Raw genomic sequence first — 18,649 nt, forward strand, 5'->3', positions numbered from 1 at the left:
ACACTAACCATAGGGTCAGTATGTTAACCATTCAGACTCCCCCTCTGCTAACAGAACCACTCAGGGAAAAAGAAAACTAAAGTAATGGCATATAAATCTCTAGGTGCGCTAAATCGCACTAATCATTTGTAATGTCTGTATATTGTCAGTATACGTAAAAGTAATCAATGTGTATAGTGTATTGCATACCACACAGGATGAGAGAAACCAAATCGAGGTCAAAATAGCAATCAAGCTGAGTAGAAGTTTAGAAACACACATGTACATACTATGATTACCCTGTATAGAACAGAGCTATACAGTAAGTTTGAAATATATTACATTTTTATTGCATTATCAATATAAAGAGCAATAACTAATAATGTGAGATGCATTTTTGATAACAATAGGATGAGTTTAATATAAAATGCGTATAGACGCACTTATAACATTTATTAAGCATTCAGCAACTGTTTTAAACGTTAGTTGTTAATTACTCAAGTTATTAATACTCATATGCGGTATAATCATTTAGTATGCAATCGCTTCTATGTTACAAATAAATATACTACCAGATATGTAATGGAGTATTCAAATATCTTCAAAGGTTTACTCAAGGGAGTACTCCAATACTTTCAATACATTACAAGTTATAAAATCTTCATTTGATTCTGGAAAGTAGAGTATAGCCTATGATTTATAAAGTATAACTGGGATATAGAAACAACATAAGAAATGTTGTTCACAAACTGTAAAGCACAACCCCGCAATAATTAAAAAAAAAAAAAAAAGAAAAAAAGAAAAATTCAGGCAACACAATTGAGTATACTAGTCTATATCATTGCATGTTTTTTCCATTTGACTTATCCTATAACCCCTGGAAACTTCTCTTGTAATTTATCGTCCTTTTCAGTCAAACTTTAAAAGCGCTTCACGCTATTTTTTTTTTGTTTGAGTGTGTATAATGTCATAAATTCTTTCATTTCTAGTTGAATAAACTTAGTAGCCTGCGACAAGCACATTTAACACGTATAACTATACTTGTACTCAGTACCGTAAATACAATGGTAATTAGAAAATCATTGGATTCACAAAATCTTACTTTTCTTTATACTATTAGAAGCTGTACTCATAATCGGTTCGAAGTCATGCTTAATAATATGGTTAGGAATTGGTTTTAAAAAAAAACAAAAATTATAAAATAAAATATATATATTATGGTGAGTTGATAACTATAAGCTAGAAGGAATCCATGGTTGTAAGGTTTCATCCTACAGAGTTTTAATCTAAGAGTTGTTAATGGAATTGAGTAACATTTATACGTACTATAGTTAGTTATGACACATGAAATCTTACAATCACGCTCTCTTGCAGTTTAGTCGTGCATAATCTCCAATCCCTCAAGAAAGTTTGTTGTTAGTTCCTAACGCCTTGTGTAAGGCCAGTTCTATATTAACCCTTTAACTTCCAGCAACTTGCCTTGGACAACCGTTGTTGTAAATGAATATAGATGCTAGAAAGACAACTTTCGACATTTTTTTTTCTCGTTTATTTTTTTTTTTTTTTTTTTTACCGAGGTCGGCGGATAACTGTTACACAGTTGTGCCTCGAAGTCCTAGGCCGGACTCCAAATTATAGGGCGAGACGCCCGCGCGTTTCAAATTGTGTGTGCAGTAAGGGAAAGAGAAATAGGGAGAACGGAGTCAGGTGAGGTCCAGATTGAATTATCAACCTGATGCCTCATTGACACCAAACCACACGCATGTAATAGTGGTATGACCCTGGCTTTGATTTTTCTCAGATCACAGAGCTGGGTCCTAGAGGCAATAGTTAGGGAATACCACGAGAGCAATAAATATATGAAATCTATTATGTAGTTAAAACCAGGTATAAAACAAAAACTGTAAAAAGAAATGTAAAATAGGAATTTCAATCCCGGCGTGATAGAGAAGAAATCATAAAAATACTAGAAGTCTTAACCACTATTGAGCATGCGCGTGAAGAAGTCTCTCCCATGCTCGATGAGGCTCGTGACGTCGCCTTCGAGCTACGTCAGAAAAGGCAGAAATGCGTGGGACGAAGCGCCTTTATAAACGAGGCTTGTCTGCCGCACCGGTTGATTCTACGGACGGACGGCTAACAGTGAACTTCGCTCTGGTTAGGGCCGCTCTTCAGAAAAATCAGGTATGTGCTAATTTTTTCTAAGTTCCCCCTCCACACGGGAAGAGCACTTTGAGATTGTTTAGTGATCAATATGAGTTTTATTTTCAAGTCCCATCAATCTGAGACCACATTCCCTCTTCGAGACTTAACATGTTTTCCTTTCGGGCCAATGCAAGTTGCGATGTACAAAGTTCACACTTTACTATTTTCAATAACTCGCGGTTTAGCGTAAAAACCTTCTAGCACCCATTGAGTATAATAGGGTTGTGCTCCCACTTGAATAATGTAGAAAAACTTCCAAGTTGTAACTCCAAGTAACCGATTTTGTTAAATTGATCTGTATTCTTATTTTATTTTTTTTTAATAAAAAGTAAAGTGAAATGGTCTCTTTGATTCAATCAAGCTATCCCACCTAGTTAGATTCAACTCACAGTCTTCAAGTGTTACCTGGGTTTCGATTCCTAGTACCAAGCTCTACCACTGTTAGTGCACTTTCTCATCATCTTCGAACCAGTAGGCTAAAGACGTTTTCAAAACCGAGGCTATTAGGGAGTTGGACTCCGAACCAACTTCCTTGTACTGGGTGGAGAGTGAAGAAGTGATCTCAATTACGATTTCACAAAGGAAAGTGTACACAATTGCTACGCCAATCCCAGAACCAAAACATCATCATAACAAATAATAATAATAATTATAATAATAATAATAATAATAATAATAATAATAATAATAATAATAATATACTCACCTTATATTCATATACTTTTGCTTTACCTTCGTCAATACATTTTTCGAAATTGTAAGTATTCCTGTCTTTCAGGTTAATTAAATAAGAATAAACTCAGTTTAGTGGAGTTGTGTAGGTAATCAATTAAAGCCAAATTTGTAGGTTAGTCAAAAAGGGGCTCTAACAAGCAACAAAACTACAATCACCTTTCCTTTCTTAAATATTCCATTGACAAGAAACCCAAAATTATGGAACAGAATAACACTTATATTCAGAAATAGCCAAGTGAATTTTGTGGTGGACAAACATCATTTGCGTGGATTTCCTCGGGGTTCTCCCGTTTCCTCCCGCTTTCTTCATTCCACCATTTTCATTCATTACTCATCATCACCGTATCCTTTAGCCTAATCGGCATATCCGTGGGAAGTAAAACTCAAAGATTTCATTTCATTTTATTTTCAGAAATACTACTTTCAATAACACTGGTAATATCTTCCTCAGGCAGCTGTCCAAGCTTTTCTTTCCTTCATTCACTATTTCAAACTAACTCTAAACCTAATATTCCTTACCTCCACCTTATTTACTTTATAAAGGTAATCAAGAAAGTTCTGTCCTTTTTGTGGAGATATGTTTTCCATTAGCCCTCACACCGTGAGTTAAATACAATTTAGATAAGGCTAAGGTCAGTTGTTGGTGTGGATATATCTAACATACTAAATGGTTGTGACAGTTTAATTACACCGGAAACATGTCTAAGGACAGAATAAACATGGGACCTCCACAGAGCGTCATAATGGTGTGTATGCTCTACGAGTTCAACCTGAAGTCAAACGCCGCTGCAGCGGGGCAGAAGATATGTCAGACCTTTGGTGAGGGTTTCGTGACTACGCGGACAGTGCAGCAGTGATTTAGCAAGTTTAAGGACGATGACGAAACACTCGAAGACATACCACGTGGAGGAAGACCAACACATGTACAAAATGAAGATCTTCAGGCAACAACTGAGGCAAACAGTGGCCAGACATGTAAGGAACTGGAACTACAATTCAGTGTGAGTGGAGGAACCATTCAGTATGAGCACCTCCATTAACTTGGGAAGCACTACAAGTTGGGTTGATGGATCCCACATGATTTGACTCCGGGCTAGAAGGCAATGCGAGCAGCCTGTATTTCTTTCCTGTCTCGTATGAGAAAGGAAACATTTCAGAACAGGGTGTTTACCTGTGATGAAAAGTGGGTCCTGTTCGAAGCTCCACAGTGCTGTCATTATTGATTAGCATCCGATGAACCGGTTCCAAAGCAACCAAACATGCATTGCACCAGAAGAAGGTCTTCCTGTGTATTCGGTGGACTGCTCGCGGCATCGTGGATTGGGAACTGCTACCAGCTGGTCAGAGCATCAATGCAACTGTGTACTGTCAGCAGCTGAGCCGTGTTCAAGAAAAACTCAAAACTCTGGAGCCAGCACTTCTGAATCGCACAGGTGTCCTCCTGTTACAAGATAATTCTAAGCCGCACGTGGCTAGGATAACCCGGGACACCAATCTACGCCTTGAATGGGAAACAGTGTTGCATGCGCCATACTCCGGGGACATTGTGCCGTCCGATTATCACTTGTTCCATTCCTGGGACAATCACCTTAGAGAACGCCAGTTCAAATCCCTAGTAGAGGTGAAAATGCACTTGATACCTTCATCGCTTCACGACTGAACGAGTTCTACCGATATGGATTCCATGGCCTTCCAGAACGTTAGTAGAAGGTTGTCAATGCTGATGGGGACTACTTTTGATCGTCCAGGTATATCTTAGGTGACATCGATGTTCGAAGGTGGTGTCTGAAAAAGCGACAGAGCTTTCTTGTTTACGTGTATATTTTTGAAGTATCAGTATCCAAAGCAGCAAACTTCCACCAACCCAAGCTTCGCGGTTCCCTCCATTCGCTCTGATACTCCACAACAAAAACGAAGACCAAGTTTATCCCTTCAGAAACAACTTAGGCCAAGGAACAAGCATAGATGAACAAGTCTGGGAACGGAACTGTTATCGTAGTAACCGTACTATTGTCCTTAACAACGAATCAACAAGCATTGATATCTGTCGACTGAAAATATAAGATCTAGAAAATAAGATTATTCATAACATTACAACATTTACTTCTTTTTTTTATTGTATAGCGAGTTCATGTGTTAAAGTACGTTTGCCCTACACATTAAATGAAATAAAGAACGTAAATACAGGTTATTGTTCTAGCAATCTGTTTCCTAAACTGTGAAAGGGTGAAACATTTTTTTCAATTACTTCACGATGTCTATATCTTGGTTTAACGATCAGTATAATAGTACAAAGTGTGCATTTCATCAGAGTAACAACAAAATGAGAAAATTTCTAATATCAAATATATGTATACACGACTCCAAAAGTGCATTACCACCTGCATTTCTCGTTTTCCTGCAATAGCAGGCAACCCAAAAAGCTCAGCAGTTGGGTTGGTTTCGAATTCGAAAGGCGTTGGACCAAACCTCAATTTTGTAAAAAATATATCAGTGTGGCAAACTGCAAATAAGGAAATAAAACAAATTGTTAAGAATGACAATTTTATTATCGTGGCGGAGTTATATCACATCAAAAGTTACAAAATGATCTTACTTAAGCAGCTCAAAAAAGATGAATGGCAAGAGACAGATATCAGAAAAAATCATTTCTCATCTTCCCTCCCCAGTGAGAAAGTTACATAAAGTAAAGGTTTAATATAAAAGCCCCACTCAAAATTTTGAAAGTTGACACCCGAAAGGGAATAACAACTGAACCAAAGTGGATAAAATTTTGCACAGATATTGCAGACATAAAATGAGGGAACACAGGCTTCGTATTTCCTGGAAAAACGGTAGGGTGGGACGGACCCCTCCAAACCTTTGATCACGAGATATCAAAAGTGCTAGTAAAAGTATCTCCGAACTGTGTAAAGGACATAAAAAATTATAACGAAACTTTTTCTATCGACAACACGCAAAAAATAAAGGAATACGGTTTTTTTTATTTTCTGCGGAAAAACAGTTTTAGGGGTCAAAAGTCCGCACAAAAAATTTTGACATTTGACGCCCGGAAGGTAAGAAGAGGTGGACCGAAGTGAATGAAATTCCGCACAGATATTATAGACATAAAATGAGGAAATACAGGTTTCTTATTTTCCTTTAATAAACGATTGTGTGGGGCACGGACCCCTCCAAACATTTCATCACGAAATATCAAAAGCACTAGTAAAAATGTCTGATGAGTGTAAAGGACATGAAGAATTGCAACGAAACTTTTTGTATGGACAATACACAAAAACTAAAGGAATACGTTTTTTTTTATTTTCTGCGGAAAGACAGTTTTGTGGGGCAAAAAAACCCACACCAATATTTTAAATATGACGCGAGAAAGGTAAGAAGAAGTGAACCGAAGTGAATGAAATATTGCACAAATTTTGTAGGCTTAAAATGATGGAATACGGGTTTCGTATTTTCCTGGAGAAAAGGGTTGGGCGGGGCACGAACCCCTCCAAACATTTGATCACGAAATATCAAAAGTTCTAGTAGCAGTATGTCAGATGTGTGTAAAGGCTACGAAGAATTCCAAATAAAATGTCTGTATGGACAATACGCAAAAAATAAAGGAATACGGTTTTATAATTTTCTGCGGAAAGACAGTATTAGGGGGTAAAAGAGCCCACCCCAAACTTTTGAAAGTTGATTCCCGAAAGGCAAGAAGTGAGCCGAAGTAAACTAATTGTGCACAGAGAGTGTAGAGATAAAATGATGGAATACGGATTTTGTATTTTCCTGGGGAAAATGGTTGCTGGGGCGCCGACCTCTCCAAACTTTCGATCACGAAATATCAAAAGTGCTAGTAACAGTATGTAAGATGTCTGTAAGGGACATGAAGAATTGCAACATAACTTTGTGTATGCACAATACGCAAAAATAAAGGAATAAGGGTTTTTTATGTTTTGCGGGAAAATGGTTTCAGGGGGCAAGAGTCCCACCAAAGTTTTGAAAGTTGACGCCCGAAAGACGAGAAGAAGTGAACCGAAGAGAATGGAATTCTGCACAGATATTGTAAACATAAAATGAGAATACTGGTTTCGTATTTTAATGGAGAAAACGGTTGGGTGGGGAACGGACTTCTCTAAACCTTTGATCACGAAATATCAAACATGCCAGTAACAGTAAGTCAGATGTATGTAAAGTACATGAACAATTGCTAGGAAACTTTTTGTATGGGCAATACGCAAAAAATAAAGGAATAGGGTTTTTTATGTTCTGCGAGAAAACGCTTTTAGGGGTCAAGATCCCTACCCAAAATTTTGAAAGTTGACGCTCGAAAGACGAGAAGGGATGCACCAAAGTGAATTAAATTGTGTGCAGATATTGCAGACGTAAAATCAAGATATGGGTTTCGTATTTTAATGGAGAATACGATTGGGTGGGGCAGGGACCCCTCAAAACATTTGATGACAAAAAATCAAAAGTGCTAATAACAGTATGTCAGATGTGCGTAAAGGCCATGAAGAATTGCAACGAACTTTTTGTATGGACATTACGCAAGAAATAAAGGAATACGTTTTTTTTTTGTTTTCTGCGGAAAGACGGTTTTAGGGGGCAAAAGAACCCACCCCAAAATTTTGAAAGTTGACTCCCGAAGGTACATCTTGTCTCAAAGGTCGAAGGCGTTCTTTATTGCTGTTTTTATGCAAAAATTTTCTAAGTCCAACTTCGGGTATGTTCGGGGAAAAGTAAACCAGGTTCGAACATGGAAGCCAACATTTGTAATCGGGAATAACTTTGCATATGTATTTTCCTTGTTTTAAATATAATAAGACTTGTTACTAATTGTATGAAAAAAGCAACATTGAAATACTTAATGATACAATATTTCGAAACTTTGTATTAATGTCGGCACACGCTTTTTTTTCACTTAGCTCTCCATACGTAATTAAATTTTAGATACGTCAACGAATCTTTCGATATGTGAAAGAATGCTGAAAGTTAAGACATAGAACATAATTCTCGCCTGAGTACTAAATTAAAGTCAAAATACAACAAAAACAGCGTTTTGAGTGGATATGAACCAGAGCTCTGCACGGGCCGGGCGTGCCCGGTTCGGCCCGGAATGTGCCCGGGCCGACCCAACCCGGCCCTGACCGTTTCAAGTGATATCAAACTGGACCGGGCCCTAACTGGACCGGCACATTCCGGGCCGAACCGGACCGGACACAAATACTATAGAGCCGAACCGGGCGCAAGTATTTCCGGGCCGAGCCCCGCCGGTCTGGCTCGTACCGGGCACCAAAAAACGGATTGGAAACTAATATTGTCATTTTTTTCTTAAATGTCCTCCACTAATCATGCCTTTGCCGTGATCGTACGGTCTTACTGCCAACTTATGTTAATCGTAATGTGTTTGGGAAACTGACTCTTTATTCAAGACCGCAAAGTACTGTAATATTACTAATATTACTACCCTTCTACTACTACTTCTTCTATTATTACTACTACGACCACAACTAGATACTACTATAACTGCTAGGATTTCGCGTCAGAGTTGACATGTCTGGTGGTACAGAATTTACCTTCTTAGTACAGAAAAAAACAGAAACGCAAGTTATTATGGCCGGTCTCTACAGAATGTGAAGCGATCCTTGATCTACGAGGGACAACGGTGACTCAGTAGATAAAGCACTCACATCTGGTGCTAGAGGTTGTCGGATCAATCCCTGCTCATGCTATGTGAGGTTTGTGGTGGTCAAACACCGTGAACGTGGGAGTTTTCGGGGTGGTCCCGTTTTCTACCACTGTTTTCATTCCACTAATTCATCCCGTTATCATCCATACGTCCTGAGCCGTAGTTACCTGAAGAACGTATGATGAAGCCAAGGACTTGACCTACTAAATAAATTTGGTACGCTACCATTAGCCCACGGAGGCCGAAACCGTGAACTGACGTGTTCATAAGATCAGTGCAATTTCTAGTAATGTTCAATTAGCAAGGCAAATACCAAATGGTGTTACATGTTCCTGTATTATTTATAGTTTGACACTACAAATATAACAAAATATAATGATAAAATAAATCACCAAGACACCAGGGTCTATAGGTGTTCCTGGAACGTGGCTCAGTAGGTGAGCGTTCACTCTGGTGCATAGGGCCCCTGGTTCGATACCATCTCGCGCCGAGTGAACTTTGTGGTGGACAAACACCGTGTGGGGGGTTTTCTCGACGTTCTCCCGTTTCCTCCTTCTTTATTAATGCCACCATTTCATTTATTTCTCATCATCACCGCCTCCTTTAGCCCACCCGGATTAAGTGTGGGACGTAAAACTCGAAGATTTCATTTTCATTGTTTTGTTTTCGTATTACTAGTAATAACTGTAGTGGTATTCGCTGTCGTATTGGTATAGTACTGAGTAGTAGTAGTAGTGGTAGTAATATTTGTAGGAGTGACAGCAATAGTGGAATTAGGACTATCATTCGTAATCGTAATAGTAATAGTAGTAATAGTGGTATTAGGAGTTGTAGTATTAGTATTATATACAGTGTAGCAGTTTTACATAATTTCTCTGTTACTCGTAACGCAATAATGAGTGTAGTACAAGACTTTTACCTCCATGAGCTGTATTATTATATAATAAACATGGCTGGACAGAGCAAGTACAGATAACAAATAGACAGACAGAATAGTATATAGAAAGTAAACCTTGGGTAACCTTTCAAACGATTTTCCCAATCAAGAAGGACAAAAGGACATCAATGTTATGACGACACATTTCTCATTTTCCACTGGGCAAGGCCGGATCGAGCCGGGCACAGAATACAGGTCCATCCGGGCCGGGCGGGCTGGGCCGTCTTCGAGACTGGGTTTGCAGGACTCTGATATGAATGTCATAATTATCTAGAGAGCCGAATACATCTCTAGAAGCACGTTCCGAAGAGTGCGTGCGTTGGCTCAGTGGATGCCGGTGGGTGTAGCCGAGCGGTCTGAGGCGTTAGGCTGACATTCGTTAGGTGAAACCCATTGGAGGTTCGAATCGCTTTGAAGATCAAGGGTGGAATTGTAACTGTCCTCGCTGTTTCTGTGTTCGTGTCCCTATCGAGTCTAGTAGTCCTGAAAAGTGGTGAAAGTAGAAAATAACTCTGGAAGTTTTTTTTAAAAAAAAGGGCAAGCCGTTGGATTTCAAATTATAAGGGTATAAGTTCGATTCCCATCTGGGTCTTGCTTTTTTTGAAATTCTATTTTCTGCAATGCATAAAAAATTATATAAAATAATTACATTAAAATGAATCAGTTGTATATATATAACATAATCATTGCAGAACATAGTAATTATTATGGTAAAAATATAACATCTGATATAAGTGTTCACAATAGGTCGGTATTATATATGAGAATGTAAAATACAAATTAAGAAAATAATACCATAGCAAGAAATAGGTTATATGGTGTATTTATTTGCAGCTATTTGTCATATATAGGTTACTTCTCAACATTCATATTACAACATTACATTTATGTTCTTGAAAAATTATCCGAAGCATAAAAAGATGGTAAAAACAGAGAATCCAAAGTCGGAACGTTCGCAAGAAATTCATTAGCGCCAAAGGTCACGTGAGCAGACTGGAATTGTCCTTATGAAGCATGCCACAGCAGAAAGTCTTTACATAGATTTTCAATTCAATACCTGATATATGCTTTTGCAATGTTGAAGTGGTGATGCCCTGATTCGCCCTCTCTCTCTCTCGCTCGCTCGCTCACTCGGTATATATATATATATATATATATATATATATATATATATTGTTACACAGTTGTGCCTCGACGTCCTAAGCCTGACTCAACTTATGGGGCGAGACGCCCGCGCTTTTCAAATTGTGTGTGCAGTAAGGAAAAGAGGGAAAGGGAGAACGGAGTCAGTTGAGGTTCAGATTGAATTAGCAACCTGATGCCTCATTGACACCAACCCTCACGCATGTAATAGTGGTATGACCCTGGCTTTGATTTACTCAGATCACAGTGCTGGGTCCCGGATGCCACTTTAGTTAATACCACGCAGCGATAAATACATGAAATCTATTGTGTATTTGGAGCTGTGTGTGAAACAAAAACTGTAAAAATAAATGTAAAATAGGAATTTCAACCCCGGCGTGATAGGGAAAAATCATAGAGAAACTGGATGTCTTAGCCACTATTGAGCATGCGCGTGAAGAAGTTCCTCCAAGCTCGACGAGGCTCGTGACGTCGCTTTCGAGCGACGTCAGACTGGCAGAAATGCGTGGGACGAAACGCCTTTATAAGCGAGGCCTGTTCGCCGGGCCGGTGGATTCTGAAGCCGACGGTCGACGAGTGTGTGTCTTCCTTAGTCACGGCCGCTCCGCAAAAGATCAGGTATGTGATTATTTTTTTCTAAGTTCCCCCTCGACTTGGGATGAGTACCAGGAGATTTGTTAGAAACACCTTGAGAATGTTTAGTACAAATATGAAGTTAATTTAACTCGAGACCAAATACCCTCTTCGAGAATTAACACTTTTCCCTTTGAGTCAATGCAAGTTGCGATGTACGAAGTTCAATTTCACTATTTCCAATAAATCGCGGTTTAGCATAAAAACCTTCTAGCACCCGTTGAATAATGTAGGGGTTGTGCTCCTCCTTACGTGGTGTAGTAATACTTTCAAGTTGTAATTCAAAGTAACCGATTTGTAAAATTCATCTGTATTCTCATTTTTATTTATTTTTATTTTTATAAATAAAACGTAAAATGGAATGGTCTCTTTAATTTAGACAAGCCATCCCACCTATATAGATTCAGCTCACAGTCTTCATATGTTACCTGGGTTTCGATCTCCAGTACAAGCTCTACCACTGTTAGTGCAATTTCTCATCATCTTCGAACCAGTAGGCCAAAGACGTTTTCAATACCGAGGCTAAAAGGGAGTTGGACTCCGAACCAACTTTGTAATACTGGGTGGAGAGTAGAGGAGCGATCTCAAATACGATTTCACAAAAGAAAGTGTACACGATTGCTACGCCAATCCCAGAAAACAACAAAACATCATAACAGTTTTATGGTGTTCGGTGTTCGCCGGGTAACGAACTGTGTTTTCTTGAATCTCTAAACAAATCTCTGGTGCTCATTCACTTTATAGGGGAACCAAATATCTCAGTTGCCCTAAAACGCGATATTTGCAAATCGGGAGTGATTTTTTTATCGAAGAGCCTTCAATAGATAAAAGGGAAAAGTGTACGCGAAGTTTTTCTTTTGACTAGTCAAGTGGTGTAACGGTACTATGTAAAGTCAGTAAAGTTCAGTGGCGTACTTGACCTAGGCGGTGTTCAGCCTATGACTCTGATAAACAAGTATAATTTTTCTGCTCTCAGTGGTGCGTTTTACAAGGAGTGAAGTAGCGACGGAATTTTTTTTTATTCTCAACTTCTCTCGCTTTAAGTTATTATAAGTCAGCGGAATAGTTGCTAGGTTCCGCAGAGCAAGACTCAGTTTACCTCACGACGTTTTCTGTGTAGTAATGGAAATGAAAAAATCGGGACGCGAGTGTTAAGACAGAATTCAGCTTTTGTCTCATGTACTTGCAAAACCGTAAATCTGCTTATGCTTCTGCTCGTTTTGGTAGGGTCACAGTCAGTTTTATCTCTGGGCAACAGAACCTCCCGTTCTACGGGATGAAAGTTCGACTCGTTTGTCCGACGATAAGTGGCTAATACCTTTACCACTTATTTGGGAGGGATCACAGCAGTTTTATCTCTAGACAGCAGAACCTCCCGTTTTACGGGATGAAAGTTCGACTAGTCTGTCCGGCGATAGGTGTCTAAAATCCTTTCCCATGCAACGCTTGGGGGTCACAGGTATCTTATTCTTTCGGTCCAGCAGGGCCCCCCTGTACTAGGGGTGCATGCCCGACGGCTGCCTGGGAATAACTGCCTAAAACTCACCTTTATGCAAATGCAACACCAAAAATCAAAATGCAGGTACATGATCCTATGGTTGGATGTTCGTAATCTCCCTTGTGTGAATTGAAACAAAATATAGTAAAAAAAATTGATGAAGTTTAAAAAAAAGAGAAACAAGTTAAAGAATTGAAGTAAAAAGTAAATTCCTCATAAGTGAACAAATAAGCATTATCTGTTATAAACAGCTGTCTAGTCACTATCCGTTTCCCGTTCTAAAAAGTGAAGCAAAATTTATAAGGAAAGGGAAGTTGAGTATTTCAAGTTCAAAGGAAGTTAAATGAAGATATTAAAATAATAATAAGTATCATAATACGTAAAAACTTGACGTAGCATTTCCGAGGGAAGTAGCTATCAGTGATTAAATTCTTACTTTATCAGAGGAAATAGGTTGAGTACCCACTGCCCTGGTTTAAGAGGCCACTGACTTGAAAGAAAAACAGATTTATTCATCAAAATGAGTTTCGCGCAGAAAATAAAAGAAAAGCTATTAGATTTAGGGCAATCCCATTGTCCTAAGACACCCACGGGCAAACACCGTTATATTTTAGATCGGTGGAATAATTATTATTGTATTGAATGCAATAAAATAAAAGTCCATGGGCATTCTCCTCCTGAATTTGGCCGTTGGAAAAAAGAATCCATTACCGAGATACTTGGATACGTGGAGTCAGCCAAGATACCGTGAACCAACGACCGCTAGCCCGCAAACTCCAGACGCTCCGGCGAGTGGCTGCGATCTAACGTCGCTGGCCGCGTCTAGCCCTATCCCGACTAGAAATGATATAGAAATACAAAGTGCTGGTTCAAGTGAAAAACCAACGCCAGCTCCTAGGACGATATATGTAAATTCTGATACTGACGAGACCCCACCGGGGGTAGATCCAAAAACTCTAGTGAATGAAGTAAACTTAAAAGATGAACTAGAAATAGCCGAACTAATAACTGCAGGTCAGGAATGCCCTCAAGCAACAATTGAGATAGAAACAACAGCAGGTGTAATGCCTGATGTTCCCTCGAACCAAAGCCCCTTAGATAATAATAAGTTAGCTGTTAAGGAAAATAGACTAAGTGACTTAGTGTTAAGTTCAGAAAATAAAGCCATTGGTGTATCAAAAGGACCAGATAGCCCAGTAGCACTATATTTTCGTATAAAATACGAACTGTCAGATCCTACCACGCCGTTAGAAATGCAAAGACCGACCTTTCAATCTTTTTATGCTGGCAGTAGTGATGGAACAGTTTATGCGGAGATCGGTCCTAGAACTATGTATGCTAACTTAAATACTGACTCACGAATCTCAATGAATAAAGAGCCAATTTACGAAAATATTGGTCTCGAACCCCAGACTTCAACGAATAAAGAGCCAATTTATGCAAATATAGGAACCGAACCAAGGGAAACGAAAATTGAGAACCCTGACGAGAATAATGAAAATGAATTGCGCTCTCTGACACAACCTAACGATGAAGCGTTAATAGACCAGATTAGGCATTCATTACAAACGGAACTGTCCCCGGCAGTAGGAAACTTAATTCGACCTTTAACTAAACAGCTACGAAACAAGAAAGTACAGGTCACAGTTGTTCGTCGCCAAGGTGACGACGAAGAGAAATTAGGTATTCTGTTTCAAGCTGACCCCTCAGCCCCCTTTGAAGATTTATTACCTGAGGAAAATGTAGTTGGAAATTTTGATATGGAAATACAGACCAACGTTTTTCAAAGGAAAGATGTTAGCGTTCAGACCGAATATAAGTTTCCTAAAATGATTCGGATTGACACAGATCGTGAACTTAAGGTTATTCGGACAACCGCGACTCAAACCAGCCCTGTCATGTTTGAAGATAGCCTTACCCTCCAAGAGAAACTGCAATATTTGGACAGTATAGATAACATACTCACTGTAGTTAGTAAAGTTAAGTGGTCAAACGGAGATATTAGTAGTGCAGATTTAGATGGGGGTGAATCGTTGAAAGACGATTGGTTGGGATATGAACTACAGAAATTACAAAACGAAGAAATAGCGCAAATACAAAACGACAACCCGGAGTCTCGTCCTGCGTCATCCCTGGAGGAAGAGTCAAAACCTTCATGGAACTCCGAAGAAGAACTCCGATATGATCATTGGGATCCTCCCACGGTTTCTACTCCCCGCGCAGCGAACCAAGACCCTCCCACAGAGGATGCCGACCAGAGAACTGACCTCGTCGCCCCTGCTCCAGATGAGAGGAGGTTAGACGAAGAGAAGAAAAGTGATGATGCTTTTCCCTCAGTTTGCTCCGACCACCAGAAGCAAATTGAGAAAGAAGAAGAAGAAGACAACGATTCCTGGTCTGAGAGTAGAATAAACGAAAATATTGGGAGAATATTTGATTACGCGGAATTTGGTGCGTCAGTAATTTGTTTAGATGAGGTAGAAAATAGAGACGATCCCTCAACCTCTCCAACCCAAAGTGAATCTAACAAACAAACTGATAGTGTTAAGAATATTGGTTTACAACCTTCAGCTAGTGCTAGTTGTAAATTTAGTTCCTATAACGAAACTGGTGAATCACCTGCGACCAAGGAAATGAAAAAGTACCAACAAGAGGAAAAGTTAGATCCCTTACAGATAGTGTTTATTTCGCCACCTAGTAGCGTAGTTACACCCACGACCCCAGGGGAGAAATTAGAGTTTAGCGAAGGGGAAAAGACAGAAAAATCAGTACTTAGCGAACATGATAGATCTTATACATCGGAATATAGTTCAGAACAAACCTCCGAGTTTGAAAATAGAAGCGTAACTGATACCGACTATAGGTCCGTTTCTGAAAATTTCAACACCTTGGTTTCTTTAGACAGGTCCTTAGATCTGAAAGATGAGCCCGTTTCACATACATCAAGTGACGATAAGACCTCTGACAAGCAAAAATCAAATTTTTCGCCCTTTTTAAAAGTAGATCCTGAGGATAAGCCTCGTATAAATTTAAAATCTGAGCAAGAAATAAAAACTAGTCCGGTTACAGAGCCATCTATACCATATAGTTTTGAGAAACCTAAAGTTACGGATACAGTAGTAACAGGCAAAGTTAGCAACCCTCCCCCCGAGGGTGACAATCAAAATTATACTATTGGTGCTAAACCACAAGCCTTTAAGATATATCCAAATGTTGAAATCCCCTCCTTTTCTGGTAATAGACATGAGTGTGTGGAACTTTTCCTGCAAGAATATGAATTAGTCGCTAGCATATACGAATGGTCAACTCTAGAGATAGTAAATTACCTTCCTTACTGTCTGAAAGGGGAAGCTTTCTCCTTCTATTTAGTAGACCTAGCAAACCGGTTACCTTTAAACTATAACGAGATGAAGGAAAAACTTAAAAAGGCTTTTCCTAGTATTGAGTGTACTGCAAGATTAGAATACGACGTTGATACAAGAAAACAACAACCCAATGAAAGTACTTTAGCGTTCATTTATAAGTTAATAAAGGATTTGAAATTCTTACGAGGTTGGGTTAATGAAAGTGAATTGATGGGTAAACTTAGAATGAGTTTGTTGCCAGACATCCTAAATAAGCTGATGCTTGAAGTGGATGATTGCGATAATCTCGAACAGTGCCTACAATATCTTAGAAAATTTCATACAGCACAAAGATTAGTTAGTCAGAGAATTAGCCATGACGTAATATGGGAAAATGACCGCTTGGACTGGTTAAGCATTAAAGAGCAACACCAACCTGGATTTGTACAGATTAGTTCTTGTTACTCAGACGAAGTAGTAGCAGAACCGGGTTACAAAATGTATAGGAACAATCACCAAAATACCTATGGCCTTGGCCATGGGCAGGCGCAGCTTTGTACAGTCAAGACAAAAATAGGAGACCGCTGGGCGCAAGGTCTTATAGACACAGGCTCTGAAATTTCGCTGGCTTCGAAAACCCTCTTACCCCCAAGATTTCCACTAACGGAAAGACTGAAGGGTTATGTAAAGCTTCGTGGCGTAGGTGCCCAGCCCACAGATTACATTCCTGTGGTGAGAATAGCGTGTTGTTTCAAGGATCACTTGAAAACAACCAAACGAAGGTTTCTATACGTAGCTATAGTTGACCCACAGTTTTGCGCCTATGACGTTATTTTAGGGATAGATTTTTTGCACAAGTATGTCACCACCATTCATTCCAAATACATGGAACTAGCAGATAAAGACGGGAATAATGTCGAAGATCTATGGTTTACAATCCAAAAAGGTACATATGGGTATCGTCAAGGTGTGATTCATACCTTAGACTTAAAACATGTTAAACGATACCCACCATCAGTAGGAAAAAGATCGTTTAACGATTTCCAATCAAGACAGAACGATAATGCTAGACAAACGGCTTTCTCTATCCCCCCTCATAGAAACAAACCAATTTATAGGAAACGGAACCTCCCATACAGGAGGAAGGATCCGTCTCCAGAATTGGTCACCGGAAATCACATAAATCCCGTTGTTAGTGTACCTGATAAGAGACAAAAACTCCCTGTTAAGGAAATTACATCTCGCGTATTCGTGTGTTCCAGGGAAACTACAAAATTTCCCTCGGAGCCTACGAATAGAACGAATTTAAAAGTCAATAGACGTAGTAAGGCAAGACGTAAACGAACTAAGAAAACTAAGGCATCTCCCAGTGCTCCTGAGCTGGACCTTACCAATTCGCCTGATTTAGAAAAAGAGGAAAAGAATCTATCCAGTTTTGACCCTCAACCAGGTCCTAGTGGAACTTTGGTAGATTATTCTACAGAAAGTTCGGGTACAGAGATTATTCCTAGAAAGAAAAAGAAAGCGTGTTATGCGACCAGAAATAGCAAAACGAACCAACATTCTGTAAAGCCATCTCTGGCCTCACAGGCGCCTTATGAGCCTGTAGAGGACCAATCAAATAGAGGACAGCTAGAAATACTAGGAAAACGGTTGACAGCGCAAGGAAGTGTAAATGACCCAGCAACCCTCCCTGATCTAGAGAGTTCTGCTCAGGATCATAGTAAGAAAGAGGTCGTGCCAAACCCCTTGGGATTAGGCGACGAAATTTTTGATATCTATCCGGACACTACCTACAAAGTACACCTTCCAGCAAATGTCCGCGTGCCGTCCAAGGCTTCGTATGACATAGAAATTACCGCACCAACCGGGAACGTGCATATTTGGGAATTCTTACCGTCCAAAAGAATTCGATATTGGCACTCCTGTTTGATCCCAAGAGGTCCAGTTTTTACTGCCAATGGAAATATTACTCTGACTATTTTTAATAGTTCAGATCGAACCAGATCTTTGTCTAAAAACCTTTATTTAGGGAAACTTGTTCCCCAGGTCGAGTCCTTAAATGACGAAACGGAGAATAACGTACAGGTCGTTAATCAGATCATACACCTTACTAACAAAGATGAAACAGATGACGTGGAAGTCCCTGAACAACCCCAGAAAGTTCCCCAAACAAAGGCAGAATTAGCTCAAGTACTAAATATTGGCCCAAACTTAAACCCAGAAGAAAGAAACCAATTACTGGACTTATTCATGGAATTTAGGGATGTTGTAGCCTGGGACAAGTCTCGTCTGACTGCGGCCACCGATAAATTTATGTGCCCCTTAGAGGTCATTACAGATATACCTGTTTCTCACCCCCCATATAGAGAAACACCAAAACAGAGAGAGATAGTCGCGGCAGAGATCCAGAGAATGTTAGACAGCCATATTATCCGGGAAAGTCAGAGTCCGTATTCTGCACCAATTGTGATAGTACCTAAAAAAGATGGCTCCCCGCG

The sequence above is a fragment of the Thermobia domestica genome, chromosome 17, assembly GCF_964235325.1.
Source record: "Thermobia domestica chromosome 17, izTheDome1.hap1.1, whole genome shotgun sequence".
NCBI classification, from domain to species: domain Eukaryota; kingdom Metazoa; phylum Arthropoda; class Insecta; order Zygentoma; family Lepismatidae; genus Thermobia; species Thermobia domestica.